This window comes from Limulus polyphemus, unplaced genomic scaffold (genome assembly GCF_000517525.1).
Source record: "Limulus polyphemus unplaced genomic scaffold, Limulus_polyphemus-2.1.2 Scaffold297, whole genome shotgun sequence".
Taxonomy (NCBI): domain Eukaryota; kingdom Metazoa; phylum Arthropoda; class Merostomata; order Xiphosura; family Limulidae; genus Limulus; species Limulus polyphemus.
This window is the reverse complement of record NW_013665907.1, coordinates 372,838-398,441: the sequence shown is the minus strand read 5'-3', so window position 1 is coordinate 398,441 and position 25,604 is coordinate 372,838. Positions and strand designations below refer to the sequence as shown.

The 25,604-nt window shown below is 33.9% G+C and overlaps 1 protein-coding gene across 7 annotated transcripts in view; it reads left to right on the top strand.

Moving 5' to 3' along the window:
• Window positions 1-25,604, top strand: part of LOC106457153 (vesicular acetylcholine transporter-like) — a 316,981-nt gene that overhangs the window by 142,888 nt on the left and 148,489 nt on the right. Inside the window, exon 1 of one of the 7 annotated variants that reach the window (XM_022382975.1) lies at window positions 18,954-19,012. The exons of the other annotated variants lie outside the window; for them this stretch is intronic. The gene's annotated coding sequence lies outside the window, so the exon portion shown is untranslated. Of the gene's footprint in view, window positions 1-18,953; window positions 19,013-25,604 lie in introns of those variants that run through there. 7 annotated transcript variants of the gene reach the window in all.

Genomic DNA, 25,604 nt, shown 5'->3' with positions numbered 1-25,604 from the left:
ACTGACGAAAGCGGGATTCCCAAATTCTGCGAAATTTGCCGCTGACTTATTCCACCATCTGCTTGACCAACTATCCTTCCTCTAACAAAATCTGACAATTCGAGAGAACCTTGAGTTATAGGCATGTTGTAGCACAAGATAATTAGTGTGCGGAGCATTTTCATCTATGTAGTGCTCTGTGAACACAAATTAGTTAGCATAAATCAGTTAAATGACGAAAAATTAGGTGTCTATTCACTTGTGACCACTCAGTGTATATAATAGAAGCAACAGAAGCACACTTAATCAGTAAATACTTTTAATGAATCAGTTTCATTGACAATATTACGTTGGTTACGACCTGGGAAAATAAGTACTCTCAACTTCAAAGCAGTCACAGTTAAGGACTGACTGAATCAACTCGCCTAAAAGAGACGTGTTTGCAAAAATTTATACCCTTGCGATTGATACAATCTCTGTATTTGCAAGGCACATTTCTAAACATTATTTTTAAGGGACATAATCCTAGTTCTAGGTAGATGCAACACCAAGTTTCTTCATACTACATTGTAAGTTAAAACGCTGACGTTCGTGAAGATTTCTGACATGTCTTATGAGGTTTGACAAAAACTTCCTTCTTATTTATCTATATTTTCTTGTTGTTGTTGTTCAAGGTCACAATCTGCCATTATAGTAGAAAGCATTATCGTATATCAGAACAAAGTTTGATCCAATTGTACCCACGGAAGCACAATAAGATCTGTGCATTTCTTAAGTCCAATGCCTACCACATTTTAACTAAAATGCCACCAACATGAGTATATTCAAAGAAGTTGAACAATCTAGTAGAGACAAGAAATATTACGTCATTCGAGAAGAGCATAATAGCATATGGACATTGCTTTTGGTGTTTGCTGTGCGGAGCTGTCCAATTTTCTTACTCACAAAGTCATTGTTTTATCTTTTGATCACTGGTCATCAGTTCAGTTGCTAACTTGGTCATAACATGTCAGATTTGGCCTTTTATTATCGTTTCCAAGATTCTAGGGTTGAGAACAACAATTTTTAGGATGTAATAACATTCCTACAGTACACTTGGATTCCCTAAGATGAGTTGCCAATTGTCTTTGTCCAGCTTCCACAATTTGAACACATTTTCTAGTTTATAATTATCTCAAAACTTTCACCTACTACCAATAGGTAACACTGTCACGTACACAGAAATAATGACAACAATGAAGATAACACTGGGGGAAAGGAGCATTGTCATTGAAGATTGTGTAGCACATTGTAACAATCAGGATGGAGAGTTGTCTGCTTGAGACTTTCAAAATGTTGGTATGAGCCAGGAGACCTGAGTCCAAGCCTTGAATAATGCATATATGTTAAGAATTTGAACCTTAGCTTAGCTCTTAATTCATCTGAACTAAGTAAATAGTAAATGGGTGTGTATGTAAAATCATTTCTGCGGCTTGACATGTCAAGATATGTTATATTTTGGTGCCTTGATATGCCGAATTGTGTTTTATAATGGTGACTTTGAGATGTTGATATGTAGTTGTGTATTAGTAGCTTGAGATGTCAGGTCGTGGTGTGTGTTGGTAACTCGAAATGTCGGTTTGTGTTGCGTGTTGGAGGCTTGAGATGCCAAGTTGTATTGTGTGTGCTGGTCGCTTGCGATGCCAGGTTGTTTTATGTGTTGTAACTTGAGATAATGGGTTGTATCCTTATGGATTAAGAAGTGAGTTGTATTGTGTATTGGTGGGACAAATGATGGGTTGTGGTATCTATGTTATGTGTTGGTGACTTAAGATATTGGGTTGTGCTGTGTATCAGTGATTTAAAATGTTGGGTTGTGTTGTATGTTGTGGGTCGATAGCTTGAGATGGCGAATAATGTTGTTTGTTAATTTAAAATGCCAAGTTGTGTTGATAGTGGTGGCTTGAGATGCTGGGTTGTGTTGTTTGTTATGTGTGCTGTTGGCTTGAGATGTCTAATTGTTTTGTTTATTGGTGGCTTAAGATGTTGGGTTGTGTGTTAGTGACTTAAGATGCTGGGTTGTGTTGTGTGTTGGTGACTTGAGATGTTAGATTGTGTTTAGTGTTGGTGGCCTGAACTGCTGAGCTAAGTTTTGTTTTGGTGCATTGAGATGCCGAGTTGTGTTGTGTGTCGTTGGTTTAACATGCAGGGTTGTGTTGTGTGTTGGTGGTTTATGAAGTCAAGCTGTGTCGTTCTTGGCTTGAGAATGAGCTCGTTTTAATTGGAGGGGAAGAAGGTGTAATTGTCAGGATGGGGAGTTGTCTAGCTGTAAACTGGGAGGTTAGTTGGTAATAGAATTTGATAGCATTTGATTTTTAACTGAATCAGAATTATTGAAGATGGCAGATAACAGTTTGCGTTTTTATAAATTGTCCAAAACTGTACTAGAGCAATTCTGGGATTTTCTTTCGAACAAAACTTATGAAGACTGAAGGTTATGGCATGAAGCTCAGTACCTCATGTAAATGTATTACTTTCCCGTTAAGTAGTAACCCGAATTATAGAGAGAAATACAGCTCCAATGGTTACAACCTCATTACGAAGTAAAGTAGCAAATAATGCTAAATAGCGTCAAATCCTTAAAGAATATTAAGATGGCTTATGAGTACTCCAAGAAATTTGTCTTTCCTACAATAGTGATGAAGTAAAAATGGACAATTCCAGTATTCGAGATCGGATTGTTCAGTTGTTTTTCAACACACTGTCTCAGATTTTACCTATTGCACAAAACAAAACAGTGATTTGTACATGTACGAGATAATCGATATTTGGTCTCATGTGATATTAAAGGAAAGAAATGATGAAACAAAAGCAACAAAAAGCGTGATGAAATGTTCAAAAGTTGGTCCGTAGGTATTCCGAAATAGCAAGTGTGGCCTTGCTTTAATATGATGTTTTTAGATGGGCTTTATGATTACTGTCATTAAGGTTCAGGAATAACATTTGGTATTGAAAACTTCCACCTTTATTTTATGTGTAAAGATAAATATTTGTTCAGTTTCACCCGTTATTGAATTCCGGTATTTTTAAACATGTTTTTTTGTTCCCTGTAATACTAGTTCCCTACTAAATGCTTAACTGACTAAAATAATGTACTGTTGGTGTTTTGATTTCGGTTCTTGTTCCTCCCATTTTCCTATGTTTTTTTTTTCTATTTTAGAGTTCCCGTCTTTCGTTTGTGGTTTTCATGATTTGCTATTTATCTTATTTATCATTTCTATTTCTATTCTGAAACATTAATATTTGTGATAGATCTTCAATATAATCGAAGATCAGTATTAAGACAGGTTGGAAACACTTTTATGAGGCATTATAATAATACATTTTGCTAGAAAAAGGGTAATATCGATTTGAAGCACGTTGAACCTCAAATAGTAACCGATTTGTTTTATGTTGTTCATTGCATCAATGAGTAATTATATGTTTTTGTCCCTTACAACACACACTAAAGAAGTAACCAAGAAAAAAACGCCAAAATTACTCGTTTTCTATATAAACTACACAAGGAACCCCAATAGTAATTACTGAAATTAATTACAATATTGATGGTATTTTTCTTTAAATCTTTTGTACGATTCATGTATGACTCATGTGTTATTAGAGACTTTATAACCAACAAAGTCAGGAACCCCCAGCAAATTGGTCCTTAAACAAATTAGAACAGTGTGCTTGAATAGCTGATGAGGTCAGAACCGCATCGGTAATTCTAGTTTTAAAACTAATTTCCTCTAACGCATTATACTGTACTCAACACGTTTTAAGGATAACAGTCAATAAACAGTTAATTGGTAACGAAGAATGTGATAAACTTTATCATAAAGAAAGTAAGTGTAGAGATCGTGGTATAAGAGCAGTGTAATTCTGATCCTGTATCAGAAGATAGGTCAAATAGAGAGTTCGTTAAATTTGAGAATTTCTACTTACAGATACAGATACTAAAGGTTGTGATGTAGTGACATCATACGAAGTTTAAGAAAAATGTACTACACCAAACATCCTATTATTCTCACCTAAGTAAGAAGTGAATAATATAGACCTCAGGATGGAATCCTGAATAATATACACAAAGAGGTTTTGAAACTGCAAAATAACTCTTGTTATGAAGCAGCCAATCGCTGGTTTTGCTCGGGTAATTTCATTTTACTTTTCTTCCACTCGTATAGACCGTTAAATATCCGTATTTCTGAAATTTATAGTCTTTAATGTACTTCATAATCATTTAGTTAAAGCTTACTCTAAAGATTGACGTGCTTCAACCAAACATTTAATGATCATTGTCATCTGGTTCTAAACGTTACAACTGTTCCATTGCTATTTGTTAGAAATGTTGGCGATTATGGGCCTCATCCACTTTGGTCTCTGGTTGCTTGTGAAAGATCTGTGTTGTAATTAAATTTCCTTTCAGTTACTGATTTTATTTATGCATTTGATTTTCGTCTCCCCTGCTTTTCTTCCCTTCAGTCTTGCCTGTTATTGCAAGATGTTATTTGTCCTCTCTTCTCGCAACATATTCAAAAACTTAAGTTGCCTATTCCTATTACGTTCAAGAAATACCTTTGTACCCTTGCTCTTTGTAACACTTCCCCATTTGTCGTTTTTATTGTGTCCCGGGTACTCTCAGCACCTCCTAATACCACATTTCCTCTGGTATTAATTTGATTTGTATACCATTATTAATTGTCCAATTTCGGGTCCATATAGAAGAACGAAACAAATGTGACATTTCAGCAGATGTATTTTAGTGGCCATCGAGAAATTTCTGTTCTTCAATACAATTCCCATTTTCTGAAAAGCTTCCTTAGACAGTGCTATTCTTTGACTCGCTTCTCCCGTCTGGTGTAGCATTGCTGATGGACAGTGCTATTCTCTGACTCGCTCCTCCCGTCTGGTGTAGCATTGCTGATGGACAATGCTATTCTCTGACTCATTCCTCCCGTCTGGTGTAGCATTGCTGAATTTCACTACTTGCTTTATTTCTTTTCCATGTATTGCTACTGTAAGTTATGGTATTGTCCGTTTAACCAAACAATCTGTTTGTGTGTGTGTGCATGAATTAATGGAGAGATCACGCTGATCACTTTCAATGACGACTCTGTTCAATAATGTATGTAAATCACCTTTTGTTTCTGTTATAAGTACAGTATCATCAGCGTATTGTAGATTGTTCATATTCTGGACACCGATGATCACCCCCTTTAAGTCAAATATTTCTCTAAGAATGATTTCGCTTTATAGTGGGAAAAGGACAGGGGAAAAGCACAATCTTGTCTGACTCTTTTGTTGATTCCTGACCATTCACTGATATCTCCTCTATTCAAATTGCAGCTTTTTCGTTACAGTAAAGGTCAATGATTAATCGAAGATCTTTTCCATCAGTATCCAGTTTGTTGAGCATGCCCATCTGTTTTTATTGTCTCACTTTATCAAAGACTTTGGCATAATCAATAAAGCAGAGGTACGGGTCTTTTTGCACTCCATTTCTTTTTCCGCTAATACCTTGAGCGTGAATATTTCTTCTCTAGTTTCTTTATATTCCATGAAATCATATTGTTCTTCTACTATTATTTTAGAACGAACTGTCATCATAGGGACTCCCATAAGGATTTATTCCCCTGTGGATCCCACATTCTGTCGCACCAGGTTTTTTGGAAGGGTAATGTACATTGATATACTGTCTTGTGTTGTACATTTCGTTGGCAAGGACAGTGAGTTTTCTTATCTAATGTGTGTAGCATTTCAGCAGCTATATTATCTGGATCTATCGTTTTTTCCTTTTTTATTTGATTGAGAGCATTTCTGAATTCGTATTCATTATTTTTAGACCCTTCATATTCTTTTCTATAACAGGTTTTGCACCTTTGTTGTCATCATATAGGTCACGTTACAATTTATCAGAAAAATTAGGTATCAATGCTTACTGAGTAAATTGTGAGTATATACACAAGTACATAAAAATGTGATTCAGATACAGAAAGTGCAGCTAATTATGATTCACAAGGGAAATTATAAAGCATATTAAGAACGTGTTTTTTTCTACTCCACTCCTTTTGACTGTTAATGCTATAATTCCGACTTTTCTTCCTGTTTTGCTAATTTTTTCTTATAATCCTTATGCTTCAAGTAAATATATGTCCTTTTAAATTCTCTTTAATCTTGTTTATATTTTAATTTCTGTTTTCCACGCCTTTCTGTTCTTTTCTACTCCTTCCTCATTTGCCCTTCTTTTTTCTTGCTGTTCTTTTCTCTTTTAGTTTTAGGATGCTTGGAATGAACGTTGGATTTTTTTTTTGGTGAAAAGAAAATATACGAAAGGTAATTTTGGAGTATTGTGATTTAACTAGCGAAATACATCTATAAAATTATTATCGCCCATTTTAAATACATTTATGGGTACATATGCAATAATGTTCATTTGACTCTGCAAACTTTAACATTCCAGATAATAAGTCTAATTCTTGTTACATAAGTTCTTATTTTTGAATTAAAGGCTATTTTAAATTTAGTGTGTTCTAACTAAAACTGGTAATGATAAATTGTGAGAATATATTTTATGAAACAAATACAGTCAGTCGTGATTTGTTGTCTTATATTTAGATCAGGAACAACTGTGTTGTATTTTACTATAAGTTAATTTCATATAGCTACTTAAAACAAACACTCTAATGTCCACTTACAACTTGAAACAGTAGTAAGAATATTGTGAATTTTTCAATAATGCTGTTTATTTAAACAACTGATAAGGTAAAAATGTCAAATAGACAAATATCTTTACTTATGTATATCTCTAAGTTTGATTAGTACAGCTTTTTCTTCATTTCACTGTCCTTTTACACCTTCGTCTCGCACGGACAATTCTTTCATTAAACGATCAGACTTTCAATCATTAATACTTACCTACTAGCTTTTCTAACAAACCTTCTATTCATTGCATTTGTAAATTATCCGTGGACAACTCTCTACAGCTCTAGCCCAGTAATATACTTTATAGAACCTGGTATTCCAGTACAAAGGTGAGAAAAATTACGTCTTAGGATACTTTCTAAAAACGTACAAATTATTCCTACATCCTTATTTTGAAATTCTAACGGACACATAAGTCCGTTTCTGCACGTTAGACATTGTTGTGTACTCTCTAACCTAATTAAGGACAAAGTCAAGCTGGTTCTAGGATTACCAACTCCCTACGTTTCATGTTGTTAGTGGGAAATATAATTATTCTAACAATAAACAGGAAGAGGATTTTGTCAAACAAACATACAACGTTAACAAGTGAGCCAATAAAGAGTACCTTTATGCTATTTTTTTACTATTAAAAACTAAAACAGACACATGCATGTATTAATTACTCTGTTCAGTCTTAATAATATACAGTATATTCAATTCACGAAGAACTGAGAATAATCCAACCAAATGACGTAACACTATAAAGGCAAAAAACAATTGTTGTTCAATTTAAACTTTTAGGATACTAGATAGCATTGGAACCAATTATTACCTTGACTTTGTCTGTGATAGACATTTTACTGAAACATTAATTATAGGAAAACATATAGATAACAGACACATCACTTTCTGTGACTGTTAAAACTTTTACAGGCACCTTGGGATAGTTGCAGAGTAAGTGTTTATTACTTGAAACTATGAGTTTTGTGTTATTACTGCGATATTCGCACAGATTGTATAATATCGATGCTATATAATATATGATAAAGTGAAGCTTATATTCCACTTACAGCTCGTTAACAATTCTTCTAATGGATGTGAGAACACCGCAAATTTGGATTTCTCATGAAAACTACAACAACAAAATTTCATAACACACAATAAAAGTACTTTTATTGTGAAAAGGTCTGCAAAGTAATGTCTAGCCTGATTTGCAAACTTACATATATTTGACTAACTTATTTCATAATCTTAGTAATTAAATCTTTTAACATACTATAGAAATCTGAAGGCAACCTCCAATAATAAAAATTCACAATTGTTTTTGAACCACTTTCTATTAATTTTAAAATTCGTAATAACATTCATTTTCTCGATCATACTTTAGTAGGATTTTGCCTTTTGTTAATTTTAATTCAGCCCATTGTCTTTCAACTTAGTTTTATGTTCCATATAAGCTTCTCTTGAGAGGAGATTTTCTTTGAAAGAAATATTACCTTAAAATCTATTAAAAAGTAAGCTTCCTGTCCTGATGAAATGTATTATATTTCACATAAAAGTAATAGTAAGAAAATACCAAATAATATTTCAGTTTTAAAAACATAAACAGTCTCTATTGTCTGAATATTTAAAAAGTTTAATAAAGATTAATTTATGCGTTTTAAGCATAACCTTAATATCTGTTCGCTTCCTTATTTTAACTATGAAAGAAAGTTAGCTAAAATATTTACGACTGATATGAGGTTATTAGTTGGAAACAAACGATGTCTTATAGATGAGGTCTGCCATGCTATTATGTGTTCAGAGGTGCACATTTTGCGTATATTTTCTGTTTCATGATTTATGTTAATGAAAGCATTTCATTTCACTGAGGATTTAAATTTCCCTATGCCTGTTTTGCATGTGTTCACTGACCATAATATGACTACCTATTTCTCACTCAATAATCATCATATGTATTAGTGTATTAATGTTGTCGAAATAATTTTTAGTTGTTAGTGCTGCTAAAGTCAGACCAATTACAGCAACTGTTGAAAATGTGTTCTTAAAGCGTTCAGAATGCATTGTATCAGTGCGACAAAAGACATAACAGCAACGCCGCGCATCATATTTACTGTGTTGATCACATTCCGGACACTTATATCCTTCAAATCTGGAATTGTACGAGGCTTCACGTACCTCCACAACCAGAAATTGGCTGGTGATACATCTATTCACAAGGAAATTGACGAGAAACGATTCTGCCCTTAAAGTGCTCCCACAAGACGTGTTTTATTTCAGCTGACAAACAATATGCGGATGGACACCATCCTAAACGAAAACTATAGTGTCTGTTATATTTAGTTGCTACAGCGTGGAAACCACGGGGGTTGCGAGCATTACACAGTACCGTGCAATATCACCTGTGCAGGTTTACAGTCCACGTGCTAATGGTTCTTCAACAATATACGATCCAATAATAAGATCAGCTTAAAACCACACCACACTCACTTTAGCATCATGGAGGTGTGTAAGAAATGTTACACGCGAATTGGTTTCTGACCAGATAATGCAGTTACACGTGTTTATACTTCCAGAAAGGGTGAAGTGTGCTTCACCAGTCTATATGATACTGGTAAACCATTGATCATCGATTTCAGTCTTTCCAAGAACTGCAACGAAAGATCAACACATTGAGTTAAATGCTTGAACATGATGCAGCTTGTAAAGAAACATTTGCAAAGTTTACTGAATAGTCTTACACAGAGTTAAAATAGGTAAATCCTACTACCGGGTAAATAACGTGCACTGCTACGCAATGTGCACTTTGGTAATGATCTACTTCTACGTGGCTTATCACAAGTGCAATCTCCTCAGATTTGTCTAAATACTTGTGTACAATACCACTGGAACATGGTCCTGCACTCTACGGTATTTCCTGAGAGTCCCTCGTCATTGCATCCTTTGGTGTAATAATATTACATTAGTTCACTTCTCTGCACACTTGTCAGTTTCATGTTGGTTGAATGGCCTGCGCTGCGATCAACAAGCCCATTTACACCCATGGAAAATATTCGAACGAAACCATGGTGGTGTTCCTGGTGGCAACATGTGACGTCTGTGGCATTTGCTTTCCCATGATTCCCTGTACAATCTTACATTCTTATGCCATACTGTTTGTGAGACATGGCATACTGAACTGTGAAACTGTCTTTATAACCACCCTGTATTTTGGGTTCATAACAAATAAAGATCTTCGACACTAAATATTCACTAATAAATTCGTGTGCTCTGGGGGCATTTTAGAGTTAATTTGTCGTAAAATACTTCAGTTCATGCTATAAAGTGTGATTTTTTATTCGCAAATTCACTTAATTATTGTTGTTTTCGTACCTTGCACACACACAAATTGTTCTTATCAGTCTACATAGTTACTATTTTGTTACTATTTGTCTATTTGATCTACCCTCGTAGATATACACAATAAATTCTCTTGTACAGTATGCTGTTTGAGCCACATCAAATACTGTTGGTTTGGTATTGTAACGTGTATTACCAAAAGTTTCAAACACCATTACCAAACAATGATAAGTTTCTGCCATTGAATTTAGTTGTATTTCCCAGGTAATTGGAAACACGATGCTTCAAGGAGAGGAGCTCACTGATCTTCAAAAAAGAATGATTATCGGTGATATGGGTGTTTGAGGAATTTTATTTCCAGCTCCACAGTTATTATTGTGTTTTTTGTGGAATATTGATTCACACAATTAAAATTAAACAATAATCAATCTAAGCAAAAGTGTGAAAAGTATTTTGAATATAACCCGCACAACTAGGCTTCAATCTTATAACTCAGGAGTTTTATGTTAACTCAGTGCTGTAAGCTCCACTGTATGGAGAGAGTTTCATATTATTGAATTTTACGAATAGGCTGCAGCTCTTTCCAATCAAGTATGCATTGGACATTAAGAATAGAGTAAAGAATAATGAATACCACAATATATGTCACTCCTCATTATTTGTTTTAGGTGAAAAGTTCTGTTATGATGGCAAACTGGGTAATATTTTAGATATGAATATAAAAGTTGTGGGGTTATCATCATGATATGAATCTAGATTGGACTTGTCTATTGATTATTATTTGCGAGGAAGCCATGAATGCTTTGTTGTACTGTGAGATTTTTAAAGTGATGCATTGACGGAATTTTATGGGTAAGAACAATATCACTTTCAGAGTTTTAAAATGCATGTCCATCGTTTGCACCAGTCAAGGTCATATCCCTACTCTTAACACAATTTAACCAATATGGGAATGTATGACGTGCCGCCTGGGAAATCCTTAGAAAAGGTCTTTAATTTTCACTATACTTGTAGCGGCCTTGCATTAGGAATAGTTGTCTATTTTATGAAATGTGCACCAGCAATGTATAGCAACTGACAATAACAGCGTCCTAGATGTTGTTAACGCTCAACACGGACTCATTCCCTATTAAAATGGGAACCCAGTAATGAATTGTGACACCCCTTTTTTATGGTGTCCTTAACAGTTTTGTTAACGTAATTTATGAATATATATATATATAGAGAGCTTTGATAGAATTTTTCTATCTTTGAAAAAGTGAACAAAAATATTAGTAACAAGAAATATTAGATATTTTACTACGATATTGGGCCTGGCACGACCTAATGGCCAGGGCGTTCGACTCCAGTTCTGTGGAACGTGGGTTAGAATCCTGTCACTGAACATACTCGCCCTTTCAGCCACGGGGACGTTATAATGTGACGCTAAATCACGCTTTTTGTTGGTAAAATGGTAGTCCAAGAGTTGGCAACGCGTTGTATTGACTAGCTACCTTCCCTCTTGTCTATCACTCCTAAATTAGCCCTCGACTGACATTGCGAAAAGTGCATCAAACAAACGAACCTATGGTGTTTTCAAGTTCTGGAAAATAAAACTGTTCATTCAATACTGAAGTGTATGAGAGAAGTTAATTAAAACTTGCATCCCGATTATTTGATATGTATTATACCGGAAATTTCGTTTTGGTCATTTATGTTATTTTTCTTGGATTTGAAAATAAATCTGATATATATATATTCATTTCAAAATTACTTGTATAGTCAACTCGGAAATATTTGATTTACGATTGAAGAACAAACTGCATCTACCTTACCATTCTTAGATACTAAAATAGTTGCCCCCCCCCCCAGTGGCACAGCGGTATGTCTGCAGACTTACAACGCTAGAAACCGGGTTTCGATACCCGTGGTGGGCAGAGCACAGATAGCCCTTGTGTAGCTTTGTGCATAATTAAAAAGAAACACACAAAACAAACTAAAATAGTTAATTTAGATAAACGATTTTAAAGTAACTGTTACCCTAAACCAACATTATATTTTCATTTGGATAGTTTTCTATCTTTTGAATGAAAGAAAAATTGAATTTATAACTTAATACAGCGGGCTTATAAAACAGTTTGTTCCATTCTGGAAGTGGTAAGTATAAAGAATTTCTTACAGAAAAGTACTTTTTCCCCTACATTTGATTAACAGCATTATTAAGAAATATTTAGAAACTATGTACACTTCTAAAATTAGTAAATAGTTTTGTTTTTTTAAAGCAAAGCCACATTGAGCTACCTATTGTGTCCACCTCGGGGAATCAAACCCGGATGCTAGCATTGTAAATCCGTACACTTACCGCTGTCCCATCGAGGGACATTAGTAAATTTGCTACAACTAAAAACATAGTTTATTATATTTTACCATGTATAAGTAAAACGCTATAGAATTAAAGAAAAGGATTAAAATTGTTTTAAAAAATAAAGTTTATCCACAAATTCAACTTAGAACTTTTTAAACCAATATTTAGTTTAAATAATTAATTTAAATGTAAAGGCAGGGTTCCTAAAACGCATCGCTCTTACTTCATCCATAAACTTACCTGCCCAAGGTGTAACCATGGCTATGTGGGCCTTAAAGTTCGTTGTTTGAGTTCAAGAATGAAAGAGTATGCGCAAAATACGCCATAAAAACATCAGTCCTTCATTGCCATTATTTAAAAAACTGTGACTTCACTACTACCTCTACCAATTTCAATATATTAGGAAGTGTATCGAATGAAATGTTCTAAGAACAAAAGAAAGTCTACGAACACTTAGTATAATGTTCAAAACCTAAGCTAAAATCAATCATGCAAAAATGTTGGATATTATAATTGATAAGGGGTGAATAGGCTACGCAATACTGACATTTATTTCTCAGATATAATTCGATATTTGGATGATTTACTTAATAATCTTTATAGAATAAACTCAGAATCAAGGCATTGCGATTGCTAAAATATTTCATAAAATTAGTGAGCTGCCACTAACATTGGTTAAAAGAGATCAAATATTGTAAAGTTACCCTCGTGGTGGTTTCAAAACTGACTTGAGAATTTTGTCTTTATTGACTGTATGTAACCATGAGATAGTACATTACAATATTCAGTACAGTATGTATATACCTCTCTTTCCACATATAATATGGACCAAGCCCGACCCATTACGTACTCTTCAAGAGTTTTACTTATAACAGACTTGTTCTCTATGGACAACATAGTAACCTAAGGATGACAAACTGCAGTAACTAGTCTAGCCAAGACAATAACGAAAAAGTATTCAATACAATCTTAAAGTCAAACCCGATCGCAAGCTCTAATGGATGTTATACAGGCTTCTACCTATCTCAGCAGGTTGTCACATTAGTTGGTGAGAGCGATTAATGTACATCTTAACTAAAAAATAGTTACTTGGAAAATACTGCAGATATACAAATTATGTACAAACTATACAGAATGATGTATCATGTTTAAAAATTAAATTGTATTTTTTAATTTTAAGCACAAACTATACAAGGAGCAACTTGCGATGTTCTGTACCCACCGCTGGTATTAATTCCCAATTCTTAGTGCTATAAGTCCTCAAACTTACCGCTGAGCCATTGGGGGCAATAAATATATAATGTGTAATTTTTGTTCCAGCCAATATTGTAATAATGCCATTGATACAGGTATAGTAGATTTACTTGAGTAAAACAATTAATTAATAATATCACCAACACTTACACTTTAGATCACCACATATATTATGCACCATGAGTTCATAATGCATATTGGTGGCTAACAAACATCCTACAAAGGTTGTTATTCACGAAAATGAAAGATACAGAAAAAAAAAACTCATTTTCATTTGAAGGAAAAAATATTAATAATTGATATATCTAACTTTCTCACTTCATTTTTAAATTAATATTTTTTTATCGTAAAGAACACTGCATTAGTTGAAGTAAAACTTTCAAATGTAGAGTTCCCAATCTTACCTCTGATGGTGAAGGCAGAATATGTTATACTTAACAAACGACTAAAAGTTCAGTTGAAGTAATTTGGCTAGTTGTCTTTATAACGTCTAATGTACCTTATGGTGTATAAACTATTTAACAGGGAAAAATAATGTTCACATTGAAAAGAAGCTCTTCGTAGTATGAATGTGTATATAAAGCTTTTCGTCAAATAAGTCAAAACTATCAGCTCATAATGCGTATTGTTGGCACCTTATTCATTGCATAGCCAAGCATTTCTAGACACTCCTTGAATATGTAAACTTGTTTTTCAAGGGAACTTGGTTGGTATAGATACACGGAAACTCTAAATAAGCAGATTAGTAACTCTAAAGAAGGTGCAAAACAGTTTTTCTGTAAGATAATCTTAACATTTGTCATTTCCAGAAGTATATTAGTATATATCTTGAAATTTAATATCAGATCAAAAACAAGTAGAAATTTTTTTAAAAGATTGCAGAAAGATAATATCATATAGAATTCAGTTCATAATTAAATTCAACTTATTGGATCACATTTGCGCACTTTCTGTAAGTTACCGAAAAGTCCATTTCTAAGCGTGAATATTTGGTTTGTCCGATAGTTTTTAGCACTCGTGCATGTAATTACAAATTTCCTTGTTTTAGTTACATTCCTAAGTTCTCATCTGACAAACATTTATTTTGTCTCCTAACGCTACCAGATCATTACTAACTGGTTACTGAAATATGGCAGAAATCTAAGTTCTAGGCTTTTACAAATGTTTCTTTTTTATTTTAGTTGTGGTATAGGGGTTGAATTAAGAAAACAGCGAATATTTCTAAACTAGAAAACGTCATAGAACATCGAAAGTATCAATTTGTTAAATAAGCAATCTTCCATGCTAACTGGTGATTAGACAATAGAACAATTATACATGAAGGGAATCGAAACGTCGTCTAATCACCAGTTTACGATTTGTTTCAACAACGACTTTCAAATGGTTCAGTACGGTTTGCTCGCCAGAAAACTGTTAAAAGTTACTTAGGTAGTAGTACGGCTTTTGAATTTTTAATAGTGAAGTGGACAAGCTTTTTCAGTTGTAACCAGTTAGTTCAATCATTTTAACAGCTAAGAAGAGGTGGCTAATATTTCTCGAAGTCTAGAAGTTTCGTTCATACCTATTATCTTTACTGGGTTCATTTTGTTTTGCTTGTTAAGCACAAAACTACATAATGGGCTATTTGTGTTGCGCCCATCACGGATATCGAAATCCCATCCTTAATGTCATAAGCCTTCATGCTTGCCGCTGAGCCATTGAGGACAGCCTCATTTTGATATAACTTGTTATATGCTCTTATTAGATTTTTTCTTAGAAGTTTTGTTTTCAACAATAACACGTACGTGACAAACTGAAACAAGAATGCATAATAATTACGACCTTTTGTTATACCGGTAAAAATGCATAATAATTGACGCAACTGAAATCCCTATAAATAACACTGGCTAAGGGATTAAAATTACCAAAATCAACTTTGTATCATGCCATCAAGACTTTGAGAGTCGCTTAAAATATACAAACACAGCCATTAATCTTCAATACTAAATGTCACATAACTCTGTTTTTATATATAATGTATATATGAAAATATATTAATATTAGTCATTTAAACATTTTGTTTTAAAGCAGAATGTTTCAAAACAATGATATAAGCATCAAAAACATTCTTATGGTATAATGTCTTTGATCCTTGATGTTTTATATTATAAAACTACAAATGACTTTAATTTTTTTCTATGCTGTATAAGATAAGTCACAGAATGAGAATAATTGAATGAAAAACAAAAGAAAAGACAAATATTTTTATACTTTCAAACCATTATTGAAAGTAAGATGACACAGTGCCTTATAAATTGATTAGCGAACTCATGGGTCTATGGCCCACATTTGCAAGGCAAAATGCAAAATTATTTTGCACTTTTTTCGTTTAATTATCATTGTCGCTTTAATGCAAGTTTAATTTCTTTAATCAAGTTACGAACGGTAATTAGTAGGCCTACTTATTTACGTGCTCTAATGGGTGAAAAACGTTTGTGCAAATCTCGGGGCCGAGACGCATCGTTTGGCACCATTTAGAAGTTGGTGAGTCCAGCAGTTTAGGAGAGGGGGGTTTTCGGGAAATACCCAGGTTTTCCAAAGGATAGGTGGAAATTTTTACCTTTGTGCAAACCTCGGAAACCACACAATTCGTTTGCTACCACTTAAAAGTTGGTGCGATAAGCAGTTTAGGAAGAGTTACATGACACAAACAACACACAGACTCTGAATCTTATTATATAGATTAATAAAATGTCTTCAGGATATGGCTTTGAACAATCCCAATGATATCATCAAAGGGTAAGTCCATAACATTTCATTTCATATCACGAACAAAAATTTCTGTATGTCTCCATTTCTCAATTATTTGCTTGTCAATGAATTTCTGAATCATCCTGTACAGCCTGCCCGATGTTTTCACAAGCGATCTATTATATCTGCCACTATATATTTGTTTAAAATTTTAGCCAAATCTGATATTAACTATTTAAAAAACCTTACTGACATCAATATTTTAATTTTCATTCTTATATTAGAACTTTTTATATAGCTTGGATACGTTTTTGCACAATAACTAGTTAACATTAGCATGTTCTTTTCTATTTGTTCATTTGATTCCGGAACTTCACACAAAGAGCTATCTGCGCATGTCCGTTTCTAATTTTGAACTGATAAACTCGAGGGAAATACTTAAAACGCATTGTTTTTTTTACGTTCAAGTTTTTTTTTTTTTTTGTTTTGAAGTTAAGCACAAAGCTACACATTGGGCTATCTGTGCTCTGCCCACCACGGATATCGAAACCTGGATTCTAGCTTACGTTTAAGTACCGAACCAAACAAATAAGAGGTTTATACTGTTCGACAAGCTTTATAAAGAAAAATACAATAATATTGTTTGGCATTAACTTTGTAGTTAAGTGGAAAAAATTACTTTTAGCGGTTTACTTATTCAAGAGAAGTTGAATAGCATAAACCGTTGACATAACTAGAAGATGGTTCAAAATATTTTTAATAATACGAATCTGTAAACCGAAACCAAGGTAAAGACATACATGGAATTTATTACTATTGTCCCGTAATCGACTTATCACTTAGATGGTTGATTATAAATATTCCTTTTTAAGTTTCTATGATGTGGTTATCTGGAGATTACGCGGCTAGTCTTCATTTGTATTCTACTGAACTTTCTAATTCATATTAGGTAAATATTAATGACCCACTCTTTATTTTATAATAAGCAGAGAACCACTAAAATGACCTTCGACCCCTAAATAATGTGTTGATTAAAATTGTACTGGAAACCTCCTGTAATGAATTAACTTAATTTTGCTTCACAACCCATAGCTACTGTAAATGTGGGTTGGTAGCTTAACAGGGTGCTGTCAGTGTAGCTTAGCCGGGTACTGTCAGTGTAGCTAAGCAGGATGTTGTGAGAGTAGCTTAGTAGGGTGCTGTCAATGCATCTTATCAGGGTGCTGCTAGTGTAACTTAGCAGGGTACTCATCACGTTAATTTTACCCGTTTGGAAACTTTAATGTAATTTTCGAACAAGGTGGCTTATAAGATTTCTGTAAAATTAAAACACATATATAATTCTCAATAATATAGTCATAACTGCAATTTATTATTATACAGTTATTGATGATATAACGTAAAATTATGCTGGGAATATCATATATAAAAGTGCAACTGCATAACACTCCATCGAGGAGCTGATCCATACTTTGCAACACATAACCCAAAGTCCATCATTGGATTGGCGTTTACTCAGGCGTGTGAGTGTTCTGGTTAAAACTTTTGACGTATGATGTTTTGAAATATTCTATACTCACAGTAAATAGGACATTTCAAAACATCAAAACATAATAGATACTCCACCACTATATCAAGCTTTTGTGCGCGTGATATATGAGACTTCATATTTATATTCTAAAATATTTGATACTAGCTGGAGTACCCGTCGCCTGGGCAGAAGTTATGTCAATTCACGATTAATTAAAGGTTATCTTAGGACATAAAAAGTAGCTTCCCTTGTATGTAATTTTAAAAAACGTCCGTAAAAACTGCAAAACACAAAATGTAAAACCACAAATTTGCATGTATCTCCGCATGGACCAAACAAACCTCCATACCAAATTTGGTGAAGATCCATCAACAAGAGGCGAAGTAGTGGTAAAGAACGCTTAAACGCCCATAAAAACCGTAAAACGCAAAATGCAAAACAGAAAATTTGTATGTTTCTCCCCATGGACCTAATGAGCCTCCAAACCAATTTTGGTGAAGATTCATCCATATCCTGCGAAGTAGTTACATGGACATACAACAGACAGTACTATTATATTTATATGGATTGCTGAAAATTCTCAAGTTTATTTTTTATATAATAATACCTATTTAATAGTTTTTATAAAAGTATTTTAACACCTTAACAATACCACAGTTTAGATTGTCACCTGAATATATGATAGAATGAGAACCAATCTTTAAAAAGTACCACAACTTAGAGTACCATTTTATTATATGATAAAGTGGAAACTAAACCTAAACCGTACCATTGGTACATACGATAAATGGGGACTAGGTTTGTCTTATTTTTCGAATTTTTTCTTCTGTGATTACTATATTTCAAGTTGTATGCTTTTTTCTTGATATAACTTTTTCGCAGAGAAATATAATCCAAAAGGTATTTTATATCAGCACTGTGTGAATACTACAAAATGTATTTTATATCGGCACTGTGTGAATACTACAATTCATGAACCTAAGCCAACAGAAACATAATATTGTTTTGAAGAAACCACCTCTTACTACTTGTGTATAGGCTACGTGAAGATAATAAGGTTCACCACTAGGATTACTCGACACTACGTGAAAGGCATGATAACACCACAACTAAGGAGAAAGTAGGCCTATACCGTAAGCAACACAGCATTTGATGCTGGTTTATGTCTTTGTATGTGTTTTTATTGTATTCGGAAGTAATAAATAACGTGTGGTCGTATTTACTTAAATATTTTGTTTACAATGATTTTTCTTAATTAGCAGATTTATCAGTAAAGATTCTTGAAAATATAATACTCTCCTTAAGAACAACAAAAGCTCTAGTTCATTAACTTGAGAAAGCCAAACCTTGTGTTTCAGACATCTAAATGATGACAAGTTAGATATGTACATGTTCAATTTTGATCCAGCACGAAATGACCAGAGCCTAGGATCAACCCTCCACGAAACGCCATCAGCGATTGCGTCATCTCACTGATCCACGTACTCTGCAGGCCGCTGAGATCATACTCTCTAATCTCGTCTCCATGGTACGGAACGCAGGTGGCAGGATCTCACAGCATTCTTCCTGATGCTCATAATCAAATTACGACGGCTGACTCTCTATTCTTTCTGTGGGTTGCAAAGCCGATGTTTGCTTGACAAGTTAAGCCCTAATAAATTGGTAGGGACCAGAATGGGAACAAAGACAGAGTTATCGAGCATCAATTGAGAAATTCACAACTTCTGATATACAGTAGAAGACAGTAAAGAACAGCATAAACATTCGAAATAACAACTTGAAAACAGAGGAGCAATATCATTTACCAGTTGTTTCGACATATTGAAGCGTTGATAATAAAGACAACACAAAAACTAGTGTTTTTCAAGTTTTAGCCATAGGCATGCTAGTTTTTAGGATAAATTCCAAATTTAAGTTGTATTATACTCACGATGAAAATTATAAAATAACTACTGTTATAACCGTTTTTATTAGGTTCTAATTATATGCTCGAATTTAACTCGTAGATTCTAACACTGTTATGAAAAGTAGTTTTTGTTCTTAGAATAAACATCAGAAATGAAAAATTAAAAAGTTTCTACTTGTATAAAAGATTCTACATGAAAATTTTAAATATGAAATGTGATTTTAAAAACTATTTAGTCGTTTGATTAGAAGAAAGAACAACGTCTTCTCTTAAAGTTTCGGAAACAATATTTGCATTTTCAGGTTTTTATTCTATTATAGAAGCAATTTTTTATATATTAGTAAGAAACATTGCAATAGCATAACATACTGTTTTTATTTTTTACATATATATATATATATATATATATATCATAAAGGGATAAATTTTATTGCAACTTAATGACATTCATACATAACCACCCATTAATATGTTTAATCAATGTAATCACAAGAGTCATCAAATCAGGAATATTGTTAATATTATAAATATGTGTGTGTTTTTGGCGTAAAACTACAGAATGGACTATTTGCATACTGTCCACCTCGGGAAAATGAATCCATGATTTTAGCTTTGTGAGTCCATAAACTTAGCAGTGGCCCAAATGAGAGGGAAAGAGTGTAAGAGAAGTGTCCTAAAAATAAAGTTAGGTACATATGTTAACTTCACACTTTGATTTAATCTACAATAAGTAATGGTTTAGTTGATTATGCAGTATACAACCAAGAATATACTTAACATAATCGTTATTATAATTTTGTTCACAATTTTGTGACATATGAGTCACGGGTCTAAAAGAATCTAACAAACTAAAACCTTCAAATAATCAGAGGCCCTGCGTTAGTCTAAGGCACAGTCTTCCCATATTTGTCTTAGACAATCGCCTCACAAAAGAGGGGATTTTTATAAGATGCAGTGAATAATTCAATTAGGTTTCAAAAGTTACTTCTCATATGGGGCTATATCTCCATTTCTATGCTTTTTTTTTAGTGAACCTGTATTATATAGTCTAAATATATACAATAAAAATCGTAGTGTATTTATGTTCAATATAAACTATTAAGATAAAAAATATTCACATTAGATTTTAATACCTACAACTCCTTTATTTAAGTATGATAACGAACATAACATACCAATGCTGTTACAATGTGCTAGAATATGTAAGTATGAAAATAGTTAAAAAAAACAGTAAAGAAAGAAAGTTCATCGTTTTAAATAAACGACCTACATCGACAGCCCTAATTGAGATACAAATCAGATTCATTTTAATTTTAGGATATGCTGTCTCTAGGGCTAACTATAAGTAAGAAACTAAATAGCAAATTCAATGTACTTCTGACAATAAAAACGTTTTATTACGATAGGCATTTAATTCTAACTCTCAGGGTCGCGTACCGTTATCACAGAAACGCATTTTAGACGTTGGTGCATTATGAAGGTGGCGATTAATCCCAACTGTTCGATTAAAGTAGCCAAGGAGTTGGGTGCTGCTAACTAACTATCTTTCTTCTAGTCTATCAATTCAAAATTCAATCTAGCTAGCACAGGTAGCCCTATTGTAGCTTTGCGCAAATATCCGAAATAAAAAATAATAACTTTTTAGGTCAACACTACACTTTTTGTTTTCAATACAACATACATGGCGGTACACGACAGCGTAAATGCGAAAAAAAAAAGAGGGGGTGGGTGGTGGTGATTGTTTTCTAGGTAGTATTGCAGAATAATGTTATTCCTAAAAACTTGCGTAATTTACATTTCGCTATTGTAGGGGAATGCTCATTTGTTAAGTAGTCCAAGTAGAGACAGGACAAGCCTAGTTTTTCATTACTAGCACAATGAGCTGCTACTTCTATTGTCATTAATTATACTTATCATAATACATTAATATCAGGCATATCATATTTTAACACTACATTTTTATTCATTTAATTCACTTTTTCAATTTAAAAAAACGTGTATAATAGTATTTCAACCACATCCAGGGCCGGCACGACGTGTTTTGCCGCGCTGTGCAAATGCACGTGCTGCGCCTCCGGTAGCGCCAGCCCTGACCACACTATGTCCGCCACATCCATTGCCGATGAGGCGTTTCGCACAATACAGAGCTCATCACATCAAGTGTTATGCAAAAAAACAACAAAAAACGGCAGTGGTCTTAACACTATTTATACAAGCTGTTTGCTATAACAAGAGTTGTTAATTAGAATCACGCTTTGTCAACTTACAAAAAAAGTTCACACATAACAATTGTTGTTATAACAAATGGTTTACATAAGTAGCGATCCGACCACTACTGTGTTTTTCGTATCCCATTCGGTATGAGGAGCTCTGTATTGAGCGAAACACGTCGTCGGCAATGGATGTGGCGGAAACAGTGTGAAAGAAATACTGTTATGCACTTTCTTATTTAAAAATCCTTAGCCATCGAATAAGGAATGTAGTGTTAAAAATACAATAAGCCTAATATTAATGTCTTATGACAAGTATATTTCATTATAAACACGTTTCGCCAACTTATGAAATGAGTTCACACCACAACAATTGTTCTTAAATTGTCTCATAACTTATTTTCCTTACAAGGTCCTTCTTGTGTGATGTGTAATAAGTTGTTGTGCCGAATATTTACTCTCAATTTAATGGTATGCTTTATTTGTTTTATGTTTTTTCTTCGTTTTAGTTGCTGGATCCAAGAAAAAAATGGATATGTGCCTTGGCGCTATCACATCGTTATAGCTCCTCTGGGTACACGAGAAAACTCTCTTTTTCTCAGTAAATTAATTATTCTGTTGTATTAAACAGTCAATTCCTATAATTTCAAATTTTATTTATATATTTTATCTTTGCAGAATTACAAGCATGTTTTTCAAAAGCTAAAATTAGAAATTACTTTTCGTGTTTACAAAGGCCCCTCCAACTAATAATAGTTGTAGTCAGTGTTCTGGATCTTCCTTTTCTAAAATTCCCTTCTAATACCGTGTCACCAAATTTTGGGTTTACGAAAAGGATCCTAATCAGTCCTTTCCTCCCATGCATAACGCGATAAACAAACACATTATAGACACTGCTTGGCAGAACAAAACCTAGTGGTTAGTGTGCCAGAAGGTGAATCTTGGGATCCATGGTTCGTGTCCCGTTTTCACAAAATCACGCTTCCCACTTTGAAGTCTTGGGTGTGTTATAAGTGTAATATTTAATTCCCATTATTTTATTAGTGTAGCCAAAGATTTGGTGCCGGGTGCTATTGACTAGCTGCCTTTCCTATAGTCTCAGTTCAAAGTTAAGAACGGCTATGCACGTATAACTCTTCTGGAGTTTAGTGCGAGTTTCCAAAACAAATATATATACACTTTCCACATACACACATATACATACGTTTATATGGAGTGTGGCAATCTTATTTTCACTATCTCCTTGTTAATTTCAAAACACAGTTAAGTTTATATCTTACCCAGAATTAGATATCCTAAGATTAAGGTATAGCCGTCCAAAATTTGGAACTACTGAAATACAGGGAAGGGGCCAGACATGAATAAGTTAATGTGCCGGTTTGTGGATCCAAGAGTGAATGGTTCGCGTTCCACACTTTGGGACCATTGGGTGCGTTATAACAGTGATGGTCAAATCACTACATTCGAATAGAGTAGCCGAAGGTTTGGCAGTGGGTGCTGTCTTCATTCTAGTCTATCAGCTCAAAGTTACGGACGGTTAGTGCATATAGCCCTTATGTAGTTTTTCGTGAATATCCGAAACCACAGAGAATGTAACCAGCCCGCTGTCACTAAAGCTTTGCCAATATTTGGCTCAGATAACGGAATTCACAGCTGAAAATGCTAATTGTTCAGTGTCATACATTTACATCTGTAGTCTAACACACTGACCATTAGTCTACGCCAGGCCCACATTTTAACTGAAGCAATTATGAAATATTGTGATATAATTCGTGTGTGACAACATTTAGAAAACCTTGCAAACATGATCATATTTCCTTCATAATTTCGTTTATGAAAGATCACTATTGCATTTCATGAAATATATAAGGGTTATATAAATTCAGAACAACATGTGAACGTGAACTTATAGCAGTCTTATAAGAACATCCCCTTTTTATGAAGCTAAATGAAATTTATCACTATTAACTTCTTGTAATAAAATATTCGATAAAAATTAATCATAAAGTAAATATAAATTATTGCAGAGAGTCACTACAAGGATACCTAGTGTCATTCTGTTTTTCTTTCACAGTTTCACCTGGTTGCCCAGCGGCATGTTCATGGATATACAACTCTAAAATCGGTGGTTCGATTTCCTGCAGTGAACAGACTGCAGAAAGCACATTGTGTAGCTTACGTTAAAAAGAAGGAAAAAAAATATCCTTCGCATATGTAGTGTCCTGGGCCTTTTGACCTGATCTTTCAAATAATTTTAGAGTTGATATAGGCATTTGCAAGTAGTAGAGCATGACAAATGTTTATCTACTGGTAACCAGTAGAGGTGCGGCAGCTGATCCATATAGCACACTAGTTTTTGTCGTTGTTGTGTTTTATCAAATATTGTGAAAAATGGCAAATCTAAACACACATATACAATTTTACTCCCAAGATGCACTCTTTGTGACTATCATCTCATAGCAAGTATAATGAGGAAAATCGACATTCAACTTTTCCTTGGCTGTAACCTTATCATAACTTGTGGTTCACGTCACTCATCTTCCTAGCTTTATTAGTATTTTCGGTCTGTCACTAACAAAAGGAAAAGTAACCATTTATCAGCATCCGACGCCTGTATGGCTACTATTACTATTGTCACTTTTATAACGCGCCTATAATTGAAAATGAGAAGTGTGTTCAGCGGTATATCACGAGCTCAAACCTTGGAACTTTCGATCAACAGCTAAGCATACTCTACCATCCGGGCCAGCTACATTTGTATAAATAGTTTAAACCATTAGTTTTAATATCTGGATGACTGATAGAGGCTTTAGATCCTAACTCAATCGGGATGTGTGGAGGTTTCTTCTATGTTTCTAAGAGCAATAGGACACTTTATTTCTAAAACAGCAATCTTCTTAAGAAAATGTAACAATTATATTTATATATTAAAATTTTAGAAATCCGAGTTTCTTATCAAGCATCATTCGTTCCTCTGTTCTTGTGGGAATTTCTTCTACATTCATGTTTTATGGTCTTAGGCTATAATAACCCTATTTTACTCGGGTGGAAACCTACTGTTTGCTATGGTTAGGGTAGTTACCTTTGTTTCCATAATCAATATAAGTTTCACTTTTCGGTGCAAGGCTTGGACTCTTCGGAGTCAAAAAGTGAGCTACTATCAGTTTTATATGAGTTGGTCCTTTTGGGATGGTTTTCTGAGCTATTGTTTAACGACCTTGATATGTAAAAGTCCCATTGCATTATGCACATCTTCTTTAATCGATGTATTATTTGTCATTCGATTATACATATTTTCATCATAAATGCATAATTAACTTGTCATGAACGAAGTCTTTCTATAATCTATTGGAACTGTTCTAGATAACGAAAATGAGTGGGTTCCTTAGCCAGTTCTGTGAAATGGTTCTTTAATGAGTTATGTCAAAATGACTGGAAAAAAATATACGTCACAGACTGAAATCTCTCCTGCATTTTTGTGGTAGATTTATCAATGTGCTATAGCGAAGTGGTCTTAAACTGGGCTTGATATGATGAGTGCGGTATTTTCTCAACATATAATTTGTTTGTTCTTCCATTTGCCGGAAATATAGACGTGGTAAACAGACT